The 18,689-nt window shown below is 42.8% G+C and overlaps 1 protein-coding gene across 1 annotated transcript in view; it reads right to left on the bottom strand.

The window, feature by feature from the left end:
• The window catches only part of PSD (pleckstrin and Sec7 domain containing), a 133,764-nt gene extending 115,756 nt beyond the window's left edge, over positions 1–18,008 (bottom strand). The window contains exon 1 of the mRNA XM_042456465.1: positions 17,867–18,008. The gene's annotated coding sequence lies outside the window, so the exon portion shown is untranslated. The remainder of the gene's footprint in view (positions 1–17,866) is intronic.
• Between the last annotated feature and the right edge of the window lie 681 nt (positions 18,009–18,689).

Below are 18,689 nucleotides of genomic sequence, written 5' to 3'. Positions count from 1 at the left end.
TAGCCCCTGAAGAGAGTCATTGAAATACAGTGAACCCTTGTTATATGCTGGGGTTTGGTTCCAAGATCCCCCGTGGATAACAAAATCTGTGGATGCTCAAGTCCCATTAAATATAATGACATAGCAAAATGACATCCCTTATAAAAATGGAAAATTAAGGTTTGATATTTGAAATTTATACTTTTTTGGAACATTTTCAAACTGTGGATACTTGAATCTGCGTATAAGAAATCTCTGTATAAGAAGGGCCAACTGTATATATGGATTGAAATACATTGGGATTTTCCCAAAATAAATATAGCTATCCACTGAGCCCTTGGAGACATTGACCATTCACCCCACAAACCATGGATTCTACTGAGTGCTCTTCAGTTTTTGTCTCTTTGACTATCAAAGTGTACAACTATTAATTCTAAAAACTTTTTAAAATAAAAATAATTTCAGATGTCAGTCACAGAAATAAAATCTATATGAATGGTCATGTATCGACACACCCACACAAAACCCACTCACACATTCCAGCTGCCTCATCATGATGGTTACACAGAAAGCAATTCTGACAAACCCAGCAACCCCATTTACAAACTTGCATTTCTACTTTGAGGACTGATTACCAATGTAACCCAATGCCACCCTGGCATCTTGGTTCTAATCAGTCCCTAGAAATTTCCAGTTCCCAGTTCAAACATTATTCATTTATTCAGGAGCCCTGTTGGCGCAGTGGTTAAATGCCTGTACTGCAGCCACTTACCTACAACCATTTCAATACCAGCCAAGGGCTCAGGTTCGACTCAGGTTTGCATCCTTCCAAGGTAGCTAAAATGTGTACCCAGCTTGTTGGGGGCAATTAGCTTACAGTTGTAAACTGTTTAGCAACTTCTTAGGAGGTATGAAGTGGTATATAAATGAAGCTACTATTGCTATAGCTATGATCACATATTCGTTCAGCAACACTGATGTTACAAATCATTCAGTGGGTTTCTAGAGATTCCAAGGCTGACTAGTTTCTCTTCTTGAGAAAGGGCATCTATGGGGTTCTGTCCCCTCCCCAGTCCCAAATTGTCACAGATGTTTTAACAATGGGATGGATAGAATCACTGTAGTCTGCTTCAAAATCTTTATTTTCAGAATAATTTTGATCTGACATAACTACAAAGGGGATTGTGGAACCTAGAATAAAAAAGTGGAGAATCCTGAGATTAGTTAGGAGCTCATACAAGTCCAATGACATCATCAGTTCAGCAGTCATCAGTGCAGAAGGCCTCAGTCCATGCATGGTGAATCTTGGCACAAGCCAAGGACTCTGACCCCTGATTGTGGTTCTCACTCAGCAGTTAACTCAGGTCAAAGTCCCATAGACAATGCAGCTTGCTGGAGTCCAGGCATTTATAGTTTTGTTTTACTTTGGGCTGTGCCCAGTATCTGGCATGAACTGTGCATATCTCATAATCTGACATTTCCCTTGTAAGAATGGTAAGAAATGAAATAAAAATTGGCCTTGGATTTCTAAAAAGTATATTGTGGCATGAGAATCTACTTCAATCAGTGAAAGTGCAACTCTTTCATGGGAGAGAGCATGTCATGATATAATGGATCCAGATTACAGTGGGCCTGCCATACCAGTGGGCTATCTATCTATGCACTGGAGCATCCACAGCTCACCATGCCCCATATTATTCAATGGTTGCACATGCTCAAGGATGTGCTGACACAGGTGTGTGTCATCAATGCTCATTAAATAATATAGATTTTGAGTGTACGTGCTTTTTCCTACCTATGGAGGGCCAAGAGGAACTGAAACTCCCACAGATGGGAAGGTTCCACTGTCCAACAGCCATCAGTAGAAATCAATGAAACCATTACACAGATAGTACATCTCAATTGCCAGTGGACCCATTTCTTTACTAATTACTTAGAAAAGTCATGGCTTACAGAAATTATTCTACCCCCATTAGTTCTACCACATTCCAGCTATGGTTACACACACTTTCACTAACATGAAAACAAAAATGCTTCATAGAATCATAGAGTTGGACCACAAGGGCCATCCACTCTACCCCTTGCCATGCAGGAACATAGAATCAAAGGATCCCCAACAGATGGCCAACCAGCCTCTGTTTTAAAAACTTCCAGAAAGGAGCAAAGTTGAACAAACTAAAAAAGATTAACAATTAAATAGATTTACAGCAAAAAAATTCACTTTCACACTCTTTTTCTTAGCTAACTCAAGCCTGGTACAGACTGGCGGGGAAATATTGGCCTTCTTCGCTGCTGCAAAACAACTAAACTGCATGGCACAGTTGGGCAGCTCTAGGCGGCTTCTTTTTTGTGGCGTCGTAAGGGCTGCAATGCAGCCTTATGACGCTGCTTGCTGTAAAAGACGTGTGGGCGCTCAGGCACCCACATGTCATTGATGTTTATCACACTATACTCTTAAAGTGCTACTATTCCACTTTGACTCCTCTAGCTGCCTCCTGTTGCATTCTCGTATTGGCAGTTTTAAGGAGGAGTATTTAGAATTCTCAGGCATAGAAGTTCTCTGCTTGAGAATTCTGAATACCCCTCCTTAAAACTGCAAATCCCACAATGCAACAGGAGGCAGCTAGAGGAGTCAAAGTGGAATAGTAGCACTTTAAGAGTATAGTGTGATAAACATCATAGACACGCCCCCTGTGTGGGCCAGTGCCGCGCAATAATGGTGCCGCCCGCACGTAGTAGGGCTCGGGAGCATGTGGTTGGTGCACGCTCTTGAGCCCTACTATCCCTGCCAGGAAGTTGCTTCCTGGTGGTGTATACCAGGCATCAAACTCTTAAAACCCACTAATTGATTCCTAAATTCTTTAACCTTAACCTGACTCTCTTAACCTTAAATCTCACTCAACCTCATAGTTCATACCAGTATCTCCATTCCACCCGCCAGACCACCTGTCAACCATCAACCCCATTTGTATCCCTGCAAACATTCCACCAATCACCATGCTTAATATTCCATCATTCACCACCTTCAACTAGTTCCTTATATGATGATCTCTATTATTCAATTACATATAAAACCAACTTGCCTTAACGTAAAATAGCATTTTCTACAAAAAGTTCATGACATCACAAGAGTCAATCCAACAACTCCCTGACTGATAGCATTTTCTCTTGGCCACTCCACTGGCAGTCTTTTCCCATGCAGGGTGGGAGAACACAGCTATCAGCTCCCTAGATGGCATCTGGTCAGCCTGTCTATTTTCTGAAACTACTCATGGGAAGCAGTGGGAGTTTCAGAGACAGAAAATATGCAGTCAAATGATCCTTTCAACAGGATGTTGAAAAGTTAACTTCTAGAAATATATGTTTAAAAGTTTGAAAACTGATTTATTTTTTGTATTAGTATATCAACTTACTGTTCAAAGATAACAATCAAGGCAGGTCACAATGCAAAACAGCATTGACGAGGTCAGATAAAAATATGAAAAGCTAATACATCATGAAGAAATGACACACCATCAATCTGGCTCTACTAGAAGAGAAAGGTGCTACTAGAAGGCCATCAAAGAACAGGCAAAATGAACCTCCCTAGGAAGAGTGCTAAAGGCTGGCATCAAAGCCAAGAAAGCCCTTTCCCAAGTCCAAGTTTAGGACATCTCTGGGTGAAACTAGAACTGGGTGGACAGAGATTCTGAATCTCTTATCAGGGATTTCCAGCCAATATCATACCAAAAATTGGAGGGTGAAAATGGCCACATAATGGTGAAATGCAACAATCTAGCCAAAAGTACTGTATGCTGACTGTATGGCTATATGTCACAGCAAATGAGCACTACAGGTCCTGAATGAACTGAAGTTTCCAATGGAGTGTCTACTCCCCAACCGTTTCTCAAAGACACTCACAGATTTAAGCCCCCGCCCTTCAGATTTATATTTCATTTGTGTTTTTATCGCTATGGCACCTATTTAGGGCTTAATTTTGATGAAGGAATCAAATATTGATGGTAGTGCACTACCTTGCATTCTAATTTTGGGGCAGATGGGTAAAAAACTCTGGCTTTGGGGTGGCGTGGGGGTATGGCGTACACAAGTCACATGCCCTAACATCGCCCCAAGCTGGCGTCATGCCACCCCACTGACCACACAGCAGACAGCATCACAGTGTTTCTGTGGCATGGTGTTTACATGCATCATGCCGCAGAAACGTGGAAAAACCACAGCCACAGCGGAAAGGGCACCTTTTTCCCACCCCAAAAAGGAGTGGCATTTTGTTGCTTCTTTGGGGGCTGGAAAAATGCCTGATTGGGGCCACGGCATGTGGTTTCCATGGACCAGATCCAATGTATGCAGGGAGCAGATCCGGCGCTCTGTTTCAGCCCTTTAAAACAATGTATGCAGGGAGCAGGTGCCTTGTTTTGAAAATGAAGCACATGTTTGGAAGCTTTGTAGAAGTTCAATTCAGCTTCAAAACAAGATAGTTGCTTTATTCTGGTTATTTGTGAAAGAGCATCCATGATATGAACACAATACAGATATTAAGAGGAAAACAGTGCTATGATGAACTAGGAATAGTACTGAGGATTTAGGCTGTTTTCAAGGGAGTCAATTAGATCAGAACAGTTTTGGTTCCAAAATCCATTTGAGCATGTTCCATCTGACTAGTCCATTAGGTGAGACTCAAAGAAATGGAAAAATTGCTTAATTTGTTCATAAGTAATAGAAGCTTCCTTAATTCTGTTCCCAAGCCCAACTCTCTGTGCATCTCTTGATATACATGAATTGTTAATATCTTGCTCTTTAACAAGCTGAAGAATAGTTATTTTTAGTTTCATAAGCTTTAATTTACTAACAGTAAACACTTAACTTTAAAGAAATAATGAAGTTCCTTCAGTCTCACAGGCACAGCAGCATAACGGAGTGTGTCCCCCCCCCCCAACGATCAGTATGATGAGGACATTCACCATTCATTTGGAAAAGCCAACCAGAGCAAGGCTGAATCTTGGAGTTTAGAGTACAAATATCTCTGGGGAATACTAGCCATTAAACATGTTATTTCTTTTAAAAAATTAATAAACAAGTATCATGCTCTTATTCTAAACCATTTTCTCCAAATACAAGTAATAATGTTACACTTTAAAAACATTTTTTTTAAAAAAATAGCTAAATTGGTGTGAATTGGTGCTCTGATGGGATGCACCACAACTTTGTCCTCAGGCTGGGAATTATTATTATTATAGTTTATTTCTATAGCGCTGTAAATGTACACAGCGCTGTACATACAGATAATCAAATCAATAAATGGCCCCAAAGTGCGAGAAACAGGCCGGATAATAATAATAATAATAATAATAATAATAATAATAATAATAATAATAATAATTTGTATCCTGCCTCTCCCTATATTGGATCGAGGCAACAGCAAACAAGAACAATAAAATCAAACATAAATATCAATAGATAAAAACATAGAGGGACATATTAGATTCTAGTTCCCCTAATTCCCTTCCACTCTAAAATACCATTTTAAAAAAAGTCCTATGTTTATGCAAGTGGTTTGCACTGCATAGGGACAGAGGTCAGTTCAACGCCAGAGAGGGATGCACAAGATCCCAGCATGTGCCCAAAGGGATTGAAGTTTGGGGTGTGTTCCAGAAAAACCTTCAAAGGTACTGGAAAATGACCTGAAGTCATCACTTCCCCTTCTACTATAAAGGTAAGAAAAGTTATCCTTGGGCAAGTGAAGGGAGAGGCAGAGGCAGCAGTGGTTGCAGGGATTCCCAACAGTGTATTTCTTGACTGTCCAGATTTGGAACAGCAAGTGCACAGTAGGAAAACATTGCTGGCCACAGGGACATAGCCAAGGGGGGTGTCAGTGGGGTCCGGACCCCCCCTTTTGTTAGATACAATGAATGGTGCGTGCTGCTGTGCTGCTGTGCCCAAGCCCCATTATAATGGTGACACTTAGTCTGGACTCCCCCCCTTCCCAAAATCCTGGCTATGTCCCTGTTGGCCATTTATGTTGTGAGCTGGGGCAGAGGGGAGGGCTTCTCTCTGGCTAAATGGCACTCAAAGCCCCACTTCCCCCCTAGGAATATTGGGGATTTGATCTGAGCTTTTGGTGGAAAAGAGGAATTCTGTTGGAGATTTGGAGCACCCATAGTGTCCACTGCTTCTGCTTTTCTCTTCATCTACCTGAAATTAACTTTCTTTGCCAGTTAAAGGCAGGGCTAATAAGGATGGGACTATCACTGTTCCTCTTGTAGCAAGCCACGAGCAAGTATGTTTTCCCTGATCCCCTTTCAGACATTTAGTTGGAAACACTTACCCTGAGAATGCCTTTTGACTGAATGCTTCAGCTGTCTCAGGAATCACAGTCCAATTCAGAAAGGTTTTTTTTCCTTTTCTTGATTTAAAATATTTATATAGTGCCTTTAAGGGCAACTCATCCAGTAATACAATTTATAATAGCATCATATAAATATATAATCATTAAAACAATGCAAAATTAATATACATAATCACAACATCACTCAATTCCAGGTGATTTAAAAACTGCCTTTTAAATCATGCAGCAAGGGGCAAACTAATCTCTCATGTGGTAGAAACAAGCATGCTGGACTGCAGGACCACAAATCCTAATCTTAGACAAGTATAGACTTGTCATGCACATACTTCACACTCAAATACATGCAATTATATTTTCCCTATCTTTCTGGTAAAAATGTAGTGAAATGGCTAACATAAGACATTGCAATTCATCAGATAGAAATATGTCAAATTACCAGTAAATTTAGTAATAAGATAAAAAACAACAACAACCCAACACTCAACAGATTAAAGGTGTCTGAAGCAGCAGGTTTTCTTAAAAGCTAAATACTTGTCGGAATTAAACGTGTGTTTGCATTCTTCAAGACAGAGCTAGCTTGGAACTTTATCGCATACACCCCCCCCCCCCCCCCGTTATGAGAACTGGAAGGGGACTCTTTGCGCAACCTGCAAAAGAACGGATTTTATTGCACAGCAAATCGTCTTCAAAAGGGCCCCATTCTGTCCCCAGGCGCCAAGCTGTCCCTGTTCAGTGCTGAGGGGTGCCATTTTCCTCGGTTGGAAGACTTCCGACCAGAACATTTAACGCACCTCAGCACTGAATGGGGACAGCTTGGCATCGGGGGACAGAACGGGGCCCTTTTGAGGACGTTTTGCTGTGCGATAAAATCCGTTTTTTGCAGGTTGCATGCGGCCCTGAGAGTCCCCTTCCAGTTCCCATAATAGGGGGAAAAAGGTGTGCGATAAAGTTCGAAGTCGCTTTTAACAGGAAATCCCAGAGCCTAGAAAAAGTTACCAAGAAGGCCAAAAAGCCATTTAGGACTATAAAGCTATTGGCTAATGCCTTGACCTAGGCCCAGAATTTCACTTTCAGGTTGAAAACATGCTGCAGAAATAATCCAGTTTGAGACCGCTTTAACTTTACTGGTTCAGTGCTTGGGAATCATGGGAACTTTAGTTCATGGTGAAGGCTAAATGTTTCACAAAATTACAATTCCCATATTTCCCTAGTATTGAGCCAGGACAGTTAAAATGTCTTGTGAGACATTTAGGCCTCTGTCAGAGGGCTCTGGTTCCACAATAAACTACAGTTCCCAGGATTCCCTAGCACTGAACTAGTACAGTTAAAAAGCAGTCTCAAACTGTCTTACTTCTGCAGTGTGTTTCTCAAACTGTCTTATTTCTGCAGTGTGTTTTGGACCTCAGTCAGTGTAGTTCACACAGAGTTGGTGTCGTCTGCAACGGCTGAAACACGCATTACAGTTGTCCATCCTTTTTTGACCAGTGCATGGGCAATTGCAAGGTCCAGATAGGGGCACAGCTTGTAAATCAGATGACACATTAACAGATGGCAAATTAACATCTGATAACTACAGGACCTGAGTAGGGCAGTTAAGTACAGGGAATCTTGGAGATATCTTATTCCCGGGTTCGCCATGAGTCAAAGTCAACTCAAGGGCAGCTAACAACAATAACAACAAAAGGGTACGCATGGCCATCAATGCCACCTGTCCCTTCAACAAGAGCACTAAACCCAAGACACACTCTCTGCACACCACCAAGCTGTGCCCCTGATCTTTCAGTTGCAACTATCTTATCCAGATTGGCAGATTTCTACACCAGGCCAATCTCTACCTAATTTAGATTAATTTTCAGTTTGTTAGTTTTCATCAAAATTAGAAGTGGCACTACAAATGTATTTAAAGTTTCTCTTTCTTTCTGCCCCCACCCCCACCCCTCCGCCAATTCACTGATGGAGATGTAAGGCAGAACTGTAGCATGCCGACACCAGTTCAGTCCAAACCTCCTGAGGACTTCTACTAGCAGCATTATGGAGATGCTGAAGAGTATAGGGAACATGATGGAGTCCTGAAAATTCATGAGCGAACGATTGTGGGAGAGGAATAGGAGCAACCCATCACCAACATTTGTGTCCTCTCCTCCCAGAATAATTTGAACCATTATCACTTTATGCCTCTTAGTTCTGCCCCACCTAGGTAACCCAGAAGTATACCACAGGTAATGGTATGAAAGGCCAGGGAGAGGTCCAGGGACTGGATTTCCCCCATTCCTTTGTCATCAAGTTATCTGCCAGGGAAACCAACCCATTTCTTTCCCTGAATCAGTTCAGATCATAGTCTGAATGAATCTAAAGGATCCATATCACCCATGACCATCTGAGTTAAGACAACACTGCCTTTACCATTATCTTATCAATGATCATAGAATCATAAAATCAGAGTTGGAAGAGACCGTGAGGGCCATCCAGTCCAACCCCTTGCCATGCAGGAAATCTAAATCAAAGCATCTCCAACAGATAGCCATCCAGCCTCTGTTTGAAGAGGGCAGTTAACAACAATTAACAGATGAATGCAATATTAGTAAACTGGGTTCTTTTAATGTTGTAATAAACACCCACCTTGCCATAACTACAGTTTTCTTCTCATGATCCAGTCTTACAGTGTTCCACACATGTGGAAGATAGGCATCAGGATGCTTTTTGCAGTTCCCTCTCCATCTGTGCATTTAGAACAAGGTGAGAACAGGCTGCACGTACACATGGAGTGTACAGTGTTATGGCAGGAGTTTCCAAGTATGCATTCAGTTGCATGTGCATACAATCAATTCCTACCCCCCCCCCCCCATTTAATATTTAGTGGGTGGAAAAACAGGGCTTCTAGTCACAATCCTCCACTTGCAGCCCACATTAAACAAACATGAGACTAGGACATAGGGAATATCTGTATATTTAATGTAGAGAATATTCAAGTGTGCTAAAATTAGTACAATGACATTTTCAGCACCTACATTTTGTTCACAAAATATAAACAATGTGATAGGAATGCATGCTACTGAATTGTCCTGTCTTAAAATATTTACAGAATAATTTTCAAGCAACTTTGTTTTTACTTGAACTTAACATTTAAATCATGCTAATGTTCCAATGCTAAATGTGCTTATTAGGGAGTATGTTCCATTAAACAAAGTGGGACTTTCTTCTGACTACATAATTCATAATATTGCATTGTTACGTGTGATTTGCTTCCCCTGCCTTCTCATTTCTGTGCACATCGCTTTGGTTACTTGGAAAACATTTATATAACACATAAAACGTGTGTGTGTGTGTGTGTGTGTGCGCGTGTGTGTCTTCAAGTCACCTGTCAACTCATGATGACCCATGCATTTCACAGGGTTTTCTTAAGCTAGGAATACTCAGAAGTAGTTTTGCCAGTTCCTTCCTCTGAAATATAGGCTACAGCACCTGGAATTCATTTGTGGTCTAAAAGGGAAATGTAGGGTATGTGCCCTTACACAGAGAAGGTCTTAAACTGCAGCATGTGGTTGCTGCAGCCCTAATCCAGGGCTCAAAAAGGAGCCGTAAAAGGGGGTCCTTTTGTGCCCTAGAAAGGGTGTGATAACCGCAGTGTGGCAGCCTGAAGGCACTTCTTTGGCACTGTGTCATGTGGGCGCAGTACCAGAGGAGCGCAGTGACAGCACGCACTGTGCGTAGTGGCGCGTGGCATCATGCCGCCATGGGGTGGAGTCAGGACATGCATACTATGGACACCATGCCCCAACTCTGCCCCCAGGCCAGCCTTAATGGTCCTCAAAAAGACTAACTAGGGCCTGAAACAGATGTAGCAAATGTGCTGGCTTTGGGCCATGTTGAGGTGTGTGGTACTTACAAGATGCAAACCCTGAATGCATCCGGAAGCTGCACGAAGCCTGCCCCAACCCAAAAGAGCTGGCACAAAAAGTAGCTATGAAAAGCCACTCTGTGCAGGTAGCCAGGTTGAAGACTATGGCGGTGGCCTAGATTAGGATTGGGGGCATGTCGTTGCTGCAGCCATGACATGATCACTGTTAGCGTGGCCACACATCGCTTCTTCGGGGTCATCTACATGACCCCTAGGAAAGTCTGGCACTTGTGAATACTTATTTAACAATAATGCAAAAACTTATTAAACCATAAATTACATGTGTTTACTACAATAATACAATTTTAAACATCCAGTGGAATAATGAAACTATATAAACCATCTAGAAAATGATTATACAGTAAAAATATTGAACAACAACCATAATGCAAACTGCATGAATTGTACTGCAGCCACTCACTCACATATCATAACATTGCGAGTTCAGAACTAGCCAAGGCTTGACTCAGCCTGGCATCCTTCAGAGGTCACTAAAATGAGTACCCAGCTTGTTGGGGGAATTAGCTTACAGTTGTAAACCACTTAGAGACTGCTTAGGCCGTATGAGGCAGTATATAAATGAAGCTGCTATTGCTATTGCGAAATGGATTTATATTTGAATTATGGACATTCATTTTTGATTGTTCCTTGATGATTTGTTAAGCCTTAGCAATGGGATGCCTTACATTATGATTACGTTTCAAGCAGTTCCCTGTCAGAGCCTTACTGGAGACATTGCTTCAGGTGAGGTTGGAATGAGGTGTCTGGCAATATGATCAACAAGGTGGGTACTCCATTCTGAGTTAGCCAGAAGTTTTCCTCCTTGTTGATCATGTGGCTGGGCACCCCATTCTGACCTCTCCAGAAGCAATATCACCAGCAAGGCTCTGCCAGGGAACTGCTTCACCGGCAAGGCAAGGGTGGCAACGGCTTTTCAGCATTTAACAATGAGGAGGACAGGAAATGGTGACACCTGCCAGCACCAATCTAGTCTGGTGGGTGTTTGTGATGTATGAACAACTGGATAACCCTGAATCTAACCTGATCTAGCTGTCCACACTTCAAAAACACCAATGTCACACTGTAGTTTCCTGGAAGCTCTAGAGTAACCGGTGACTTTTTTTTTTTTTACATCAGATTAAAGGCTAAAAGAAGTGGCTTTGTTTGGAACTTGCCCTACATTGTCTGGACAGACTGCACCAGGTTTGAGGTCAGTACAAGAGTTTTCTCTTGTGTAGACACACCCACAGTCAGATCCTTTCCTTCTGAAGCAATTAAACCCAACATATCACCATTCTGTATATTTTATAGGTAAGACACCTCCATGCATTTAATTTACCCTCTACACATGTACAAGGACAGAACACACTAGGAGGAGGGGGAGGAATCAATTTTCCAAGTCTTTAACCAAGCCAGTTGAGATTTCCAAAGTTGTATTAAGTTAAGAAGCATCTAGCTACATCACACAACCTTGATTACATTCCCTAGAACTAGGCATGAATGAACAATAACAAAAAGTTTCATTATTTCTGAAAATGAAAGGGAGAAGAGACAGGAAGTAATGTACAATATAATGCTCCTCCTACGTTTCTCTTGGACACAGATTTCTTGCCATGCTGCAAATTCCTTTTGGTTTCACATGCAATCAGAATTATATTTTTACAACTCTTCCAATCTCTTCTTCCCCACACCCTCCCTTCTCTTCCTAGGAGGGCATGTTCAGCTGATCCTCACTGTAGATCAGCCCAGTTCTCTTAGCTCAGCAAGGATCAGCTCTGAGTAGATGTGACATCCATCTGGATCAGGAAGGAACAAGTTCCTGAAGAATCCAGTGCTCTGAGACAGTAAACAAGTTCTGAGACATTTTAACCCTTACAGAAAATGTCAGGTGAGTGAAGGCAAGATTTTGAGAGCTACAATAGGCCTGACAGTTGTCTGCCAATTGATGCTTGTTAAATTTAATTTGAAGAGGCAAAGAAAAACTTGTTGATCTGTCATTCTATCTTGCTGAAGCAACTGCCCATGAAACCATCAGAACCACATCTAGTAGCTGTTTAGTAGACAGAGAAGGCTAGTCTCACTAGTTCTGTCTTTAATCCTGCCTTCAGCATCTAATACAGAGGTTACAGCCCACTAAAGCATAACATAAGCCCAGAGAGGGGTAGGGCAAATCAAGTTCGTTGCAGGTGGGCCTATCTTCCATGTTTTTTTAAAAATTCAATTTTTGCTAAATGTTAACAAGTGTAACAAAATTTTCTTTTTCTTTTTACAGACTCTGCCAAGATTTTTGAACTACTGAAACGTGCACCTGGAATGGACTCATCTTCCTTTTCCAAATGAGGAGTGGTCTTTCTGTCTCTCGGATTCATATAGCACATTTGTGGAGCTAATTTTCTTTCTCTAATATGAGTACAGTACTAATGTCAAATGTCCTTATTAGCACACTGAATGCTTTTCACTCATATCGCATGGGGGGTGCGGGGCAGAAAACTGGGGTAGATATCTAACAAATAAAATCAACTAAATAAATAATAAATATTTTTAAAAAGACGTTATATACCATTGCACAGTTACATTAAAAATCACAACAATTAAAAAAAACCCAGAAGCTAAAACGTTCTTTAAAAACAGACCAAGAACAATTCTGAAAGCCAAAGGCTTGGTAAAAAAAAGGATAGTCTTCACTATCTGTCTAAAACTCAGCAGGAATAGAAGCTACCTAACCTTCCTTTGGAGGGAATTCCACAGTGAGAGTGCTGTTGCATTATTATTATTATTATTATTATTATTATTATTATTATTATTATTAATCTATACAGCGCTGTAGATTTGCACAGCGCTGTACATAAAATAATAAATATATAAGAGTAAACCTGCCTATGGCATACTATCTAAGAGATAATAGGATAATACATATAAAATACATAGCAATACAGGAAATGGTAGGATAAACAGGCAACAACATGGACACAAACCAGGGCCCCTGTTGAAGACTACACAGTACAGCTGGCCCCCTGCATCGACAGGTTCTGCCTCCAAGGATTCAACCAATCACGGCTTGAATATATATATATATATACTGTGTGTGTGTGTGTGTATATATATATATATATATATTAAAGCAAGGAACAAATCTTTGAATTGTTCACCATTTTATATAAGGGATGCCATTTTACTACACCACTGTATATAATGGAACTTGACCATCCACAGATTTTGGTATTTAAAGGGTGGTGGTTGTGGTCCTGGAACCAAACCCCAGTGGATACCAAAGGCCATTTTTATAGGTAGACTCATATGAAGGAGGCAGTGTTTCAGACAACCTGTTCTAAACTGTTTAGGGCTTTATAAGTGAAACCCAGTGCCCTGAATTGGCTCAGACACAAATTTGAAGTTGGGGCAGTTGATCCAAGAACCATATATGGTTGCTGAAGTACACACCAAAGAGGTCTTCCCTAATTATAATTCTGAAAACGTTTCAAAGGGCAGCTCCACACAGGATGCATTAAAATAATTTAAATAGCATACATAGATCACAGGGCCAGAAGATTCATCTTCTGTAGAAGGGTGTACCTGAAATACTAGCCAATGCTCAGTGAAGGCTGCCATAGCTGCAGCAGCCATCCAGGCCTCTCAGGGCAATACTGGACCCAAGAGTTGCATTGGGACAATACTGGATCCAAGCTTTAAATCTGGTCCTTCAGAGGAAATACAATCATAACCAGCACAATCTCAATTAACCAGCTTCTTCCAGGAAAGCCAAGAGTTGTGCTGCTGGCCTGGCTAATAGGTTGCCTACCGATGACCGGAGACTTTGTCTTGTCTGAAACTTAGTTTGTTCATACACATTCAGTGCCTCATAGCTTCCAGACAGGAGAATGTCTCCAACCTCCTTCCATAAGTGAAAAAAAGAGAGATGGAGCTGGGTATCTCCTTTGGATAACAATATCGCTCAGTCACAGTACTCCAGATGAGCTTCCTCAACGCTTCATGTAGTGTTAAAAAACACAGAATGAACACTAAGGAGCCCCATATACAAACAGCCATGGATCCAAGCAACAGGTCCCCAGCACTGCCTACTGTCAAACAGGGCAGAACCACACTATTTGATCTGGCAGCTACAGGTCACTTATCAGCCAAACAGTCCAGAATAAGGCCATGATCACAACCAGGAAGGACAGAGTCAACCTGTTCAGTTTGTTTCATCTACAAAACGTGTTTCTGAGCCCAAACTACCTTGAGTCTAGAATGTAATCACTCTTTAAAACACTCTGAAGAATTAATGTGACTGTACAACTCCATACTGAAGCAATGGCAACAAACAGCTTCTTTGTCACTCTCACCTCCACAGATTAAGTCCTAAAATGGTCTCTGTCTGATCTTTGATCATTTCCTCCTGATAAGGAAAATGTCTCCCTGTCCTTTCTCTCCATTGTACAGAAATGTATTAATCTATCATGCCTCCCCTTACTTGCCTTTTTATCTTAGCTGAAGAGCTCCAGTCCAAACCTTGCAGTCTTTCCTCCTAGTGGAGTCCCCCCCCCCTTTGCTGTTAAATGCTATGGCAATTTCATTTTGTACTCCAGACTGAGAGCTTACTTGCTGTTCACCGCTATGATCTTTGGAATAGCGGTATATAAATAAAACAAATTATTATTATTCTTAAATATTTGTTTAGAGTCCTGTTTTCCACTGATGAAAATTTTACATTTTTAAAAAAGGCTGCATGAGATAAACTGATGAATGCTCCCATTAAAGACACCATCAACACATGTTGAGTGCATACATTAGGTAAGAAGGAACAAGATTTTGCACTACCAGCCCACTCATATGAGCAACCTATAGAAACCTCATGGCACCTTAAACACTAACTTACTGATTGTGAGAAGAGTCATTAAACCCACTTCATCAAACGCCTAAGGGGGGGGGGGGGGGTCATGTTAAAAAAATAAATAGCTGTGTTAGTCTGTTTTAGTATTATGTGGTATAAAGTAATCCAGTAGCACTTTCAAGAATAGCTGGTTTATTCCAGCATAAGTTTCTATGGCCTCCAGTCCACTTCCACAGAAGCGAAAAAGGCAAGCAATGTTTCCAAGGAGTTTATGGGGAAAAATATCACATGACGTCGCACAAAACCTGCCATTAAAGTGGTCACAAAGAAGCAATAACATGTATCTTTTTACTTTTGGGATTTCAGTGACAATGCAGTTCCGATATCACTTTATTTGCGCAACTGCGTGTGATAGCCATTCGTGAAATTACTTGCCATTTTTGCTTTATTTTGGGGATCCTTAAAATGCACTTTAATCTCTCTTTAATGCTGAAATTAGCCCGAGTGTGATAAACTCCCAAGTGACGGAAATGGTCAGAAAATGAAGACAACTGGTGGTTCAGTAACTGAGCCAGTTCAAGAATGCAAAGATATAGCCGTGTTCGTCTGTAGAACCAGTCTGTAGAGAGATCTTGTAGGAACCTTTGAGGTTCACTGAAAGAAAGAAGTTGGCAGCAGGAGCTTTCCTAGACTTCAGTCTACTTCCTTGGGTGCTCTTGGTGGAGTGGAAACCAGGCACAGATCTATGTATTCCATTGGTATGTGAGGATGTCAATTCAAATTCAGAATCCTTTGTGTATGGAATTGAAGTTGCAGGTCCAGTTTTAATGATAGGAGGGCGACTAAAATGACGAAGGGTCTAGAAACCATGCCCTGTAAGGAACGACTTAAGGAGCTCGGGATGTTTAGCCTGGAGAAGAGGTGATATGATAGCCTTGTTTAAAGATTTGAAGGGATGTCATATTGAGGAGGGAGCAAGCTTGTTTTCTGCTGCTCCAGAGACTAGAACATGGAACAAGGGATGCAAGCTCCAGGAAAAGAGATTCCACCTCAACATTAGGAGGAACTTCTTGACAGTAAGGGCTGTTCGACAGTGGAACAAACTCCCTCAGAGTGTAGTGGAGTCTCCTTCTTTAGAGGTCTTTAAACAGAGGCTGGATGGCCATCTGTCAAAGGGGGTGCTTTGATTGAGAGTTCCTGCATGGCAGGGGTTTGGACTGGATGGCCCTTGGGGTCTCTTCCAACTCTATGATTCTTTGATTATAGTGAACAAAGACATGAGGAACTGGGTCCCTGGTTTCCACTCCACTGTATGTATTTGGTGGAGGAAGTAGACGTGAGTCCGGGAAAGTGCCTGTTGCCAACTTGTTTCTTTCAGTGGGTCTCAAAGGTGCTACAAGATCTCTCTCTACATTGTCATCATTATATCCAACTGCATCTGAGAAAGCGGAATGAAGTCTAGGAAAGCTCCTGCTGTCAACTTCTTTTTTTTTCAGTAGGTCTCAAAGGTGCTACAAGATCTCTCTCTACTACATCATCATCATCATCATCTCCAGCTGCATCTGAGGAAGCAGACTGAAGTCTAGGAAAGCTCAAGCTGCCAAGTTCTTTCAGTGTCTCAAAGGTGCTAAGAGAGCTCTTTCTATATCAATTGCATCTGAGGACGCAGACTGAAGTCTAGGAAAGCTCCTGCTGCCAACTTCTTTCTTTCAGTGGGTCTCAAAGGTGCTACAGACTGAGCCAGTTCAAGATGGCCTCCCCCTCAGAGGAGAAACCACCAGGCCTGGTCCCTCTTGGGCACCCTCCCTCCCTCCTCCTCCAACCACAGCCACTGGGGGGCGCCTCTTTTCCCCGACAGCCTCGCCCTGGAGGCCCCCCATGGGAGGCCTCTTCCTGGGCTCCTTAAAGGGTGGGTCTCCAGAGGCTGCTCCAGTCCAGACTCAGCTCTGAATACAGAGAGACAGGACGTCTTTGGCAACCTCCCCACCTCTTTCCTTCCAGCCCACCTGGAGCCACCTTGTCCTCCCTCCAGACAGAGGCAACATTCCTCCCAGCCTCCAAAGGAGACCCCCACCTGCCTCCTTCCTTACACAGAGAAGAGCCAGGCTCTGAGCCTCCAAGGGCTCTTCCTCCTTTCAGGCACAAAGGGAGGTGGGTGGGGGGCTCTGGCCATCTTCCTCCTCCTCCTCCCCCTGACCCTCCCCCCCATTCATTCATTTCATTTGTATGCCGCCTTTCTCCCCCCCCCAAAGGCGGCTCACAAGATAAAGCCTTTAAAATTATTATTATTATTATTATTATTATTAAAAATTATTATTATTATGAAATTCAAAGCATTAAAATGTCTCTCTATGGGAAAAAAATCACACAAAAATTAAAATATAAATATCAAACCAAGCCCCTCAGCCTCCAAGGTGTGCCCCCCCCTTAGGAAAAACACAGGGGCCCCCCCCCTTCCTCCTTCCCTCTGCCCCTATAGACAAATTAGCTAAGAATTCAAACATAATATCAAACCAAGCCCCTCAGCCTCCAAGGTGTGTGCCCCCAAGGAAACTCACAGGGACCCCCTCCCCTCCCTTGTGCCTCCTTGACCTCCCTTCTTTCCTTCCTTCCTTCCTTCCTTCCTTCCCTCTCTCCTCCTCCTCCTTCTTTCCCTTGCTATTCTATAGAGAGGCGTGCATGCTTTATTAAGCAAGACAATGCCTGGCCCAGGAAGGAAGGAAGGCAGGCAGGCAGGCAAGACAGGCAGACCCCCTCCTCAGGGACCTGCCTTTGTCCTTCTCTTCACCTCCTCCTCCTCCTCCTTTTTTCTCACCTCCAGCCACTGCAGCTGCAGCAGGGCTCCTTCCTCCTCTTCCTCTTCCTCCTCTTCCTCCTGCTCCTCTTCCTGCAGCCCTGGCCAAGGGCCCGGACCCCCTGCCTAGCTCCCTCCCTCCTTCCAGGTCCCAAGCGCCCTACTGCCGCAGCTGCTGCTCCAGCAGGTAGACACAGATTGCAGCAGACACCCCCCTCCCCACAGACAGCCAATCAGAGGGCTCCTCCTCGGCTCCAGCCCCGCCCCCAGAGCCCCCCCCCATTCCAGCCTCGGGTGCTTGGGCAGGTAGCATCCCCCTGGCTCCCCTCCTTTCAAGAGGGAGGGAAAGCCTGGGTACCTGCCCACCTGAGCAAAGGTGCTCAATGGGAGCCCTCCCTCTCCTCTCCTCTCCTCTCTCTGCCCTGGGAATGGCAAACAAACAAGCTAGCAGGGGGACCTGGCCAGGTGTGTCCTCCTCACAGGAGGGGAGGGAAGTGGAGGACGCCCACCCTGAAAAGGGAGGACCAAACCACAAAGGGAAAGAAAGAAAAGAAGAAGAGCTAACAACACTCAGATGTCCCAAGAGAGCTCTTGTTGTGGCCCCTTTGAGACTCACTGAAAGAAAGGAGTTGGCAGCAGGAGCTTTCCTAGACTTCAACCCACTTCCTCAGATGCAATTGGATATAATGATGATGATGATGATGATGATGATGATGATGATGATGATGATGTAGAGAGAGCTCTTGGAGCCCTGTTGAGATTGACTGAAAGAAAAAACTTGGCGGCAGGAGCTTTCCTAAAGTCTGCTTCCTCAAATGCAGTTGGATATCATAATGATGATGAT

Source organism: Sceloporus undulatus, chromosome 3, assembly GCF_019175285.1.
Source record: "Sceloporus undulatus isolate JIND9_A2432 ecotype Alabama chromosome 3, SceUnd_v1.1, whole genome shotgun sequence".
NCBI classification, from domain to species: domain Eukaryota; kingdom Metazoa; phylum Chordata; class Lepidosauria; order Squamata; family Phrynosomatidae; genus Sceloporus; species Sceloporus undulatus.
The sequence above is the reverse complement of the archived record's forward strand: the minus strand, read 5'-3'. Positions and strand labels throughout refer to the sequence as shown.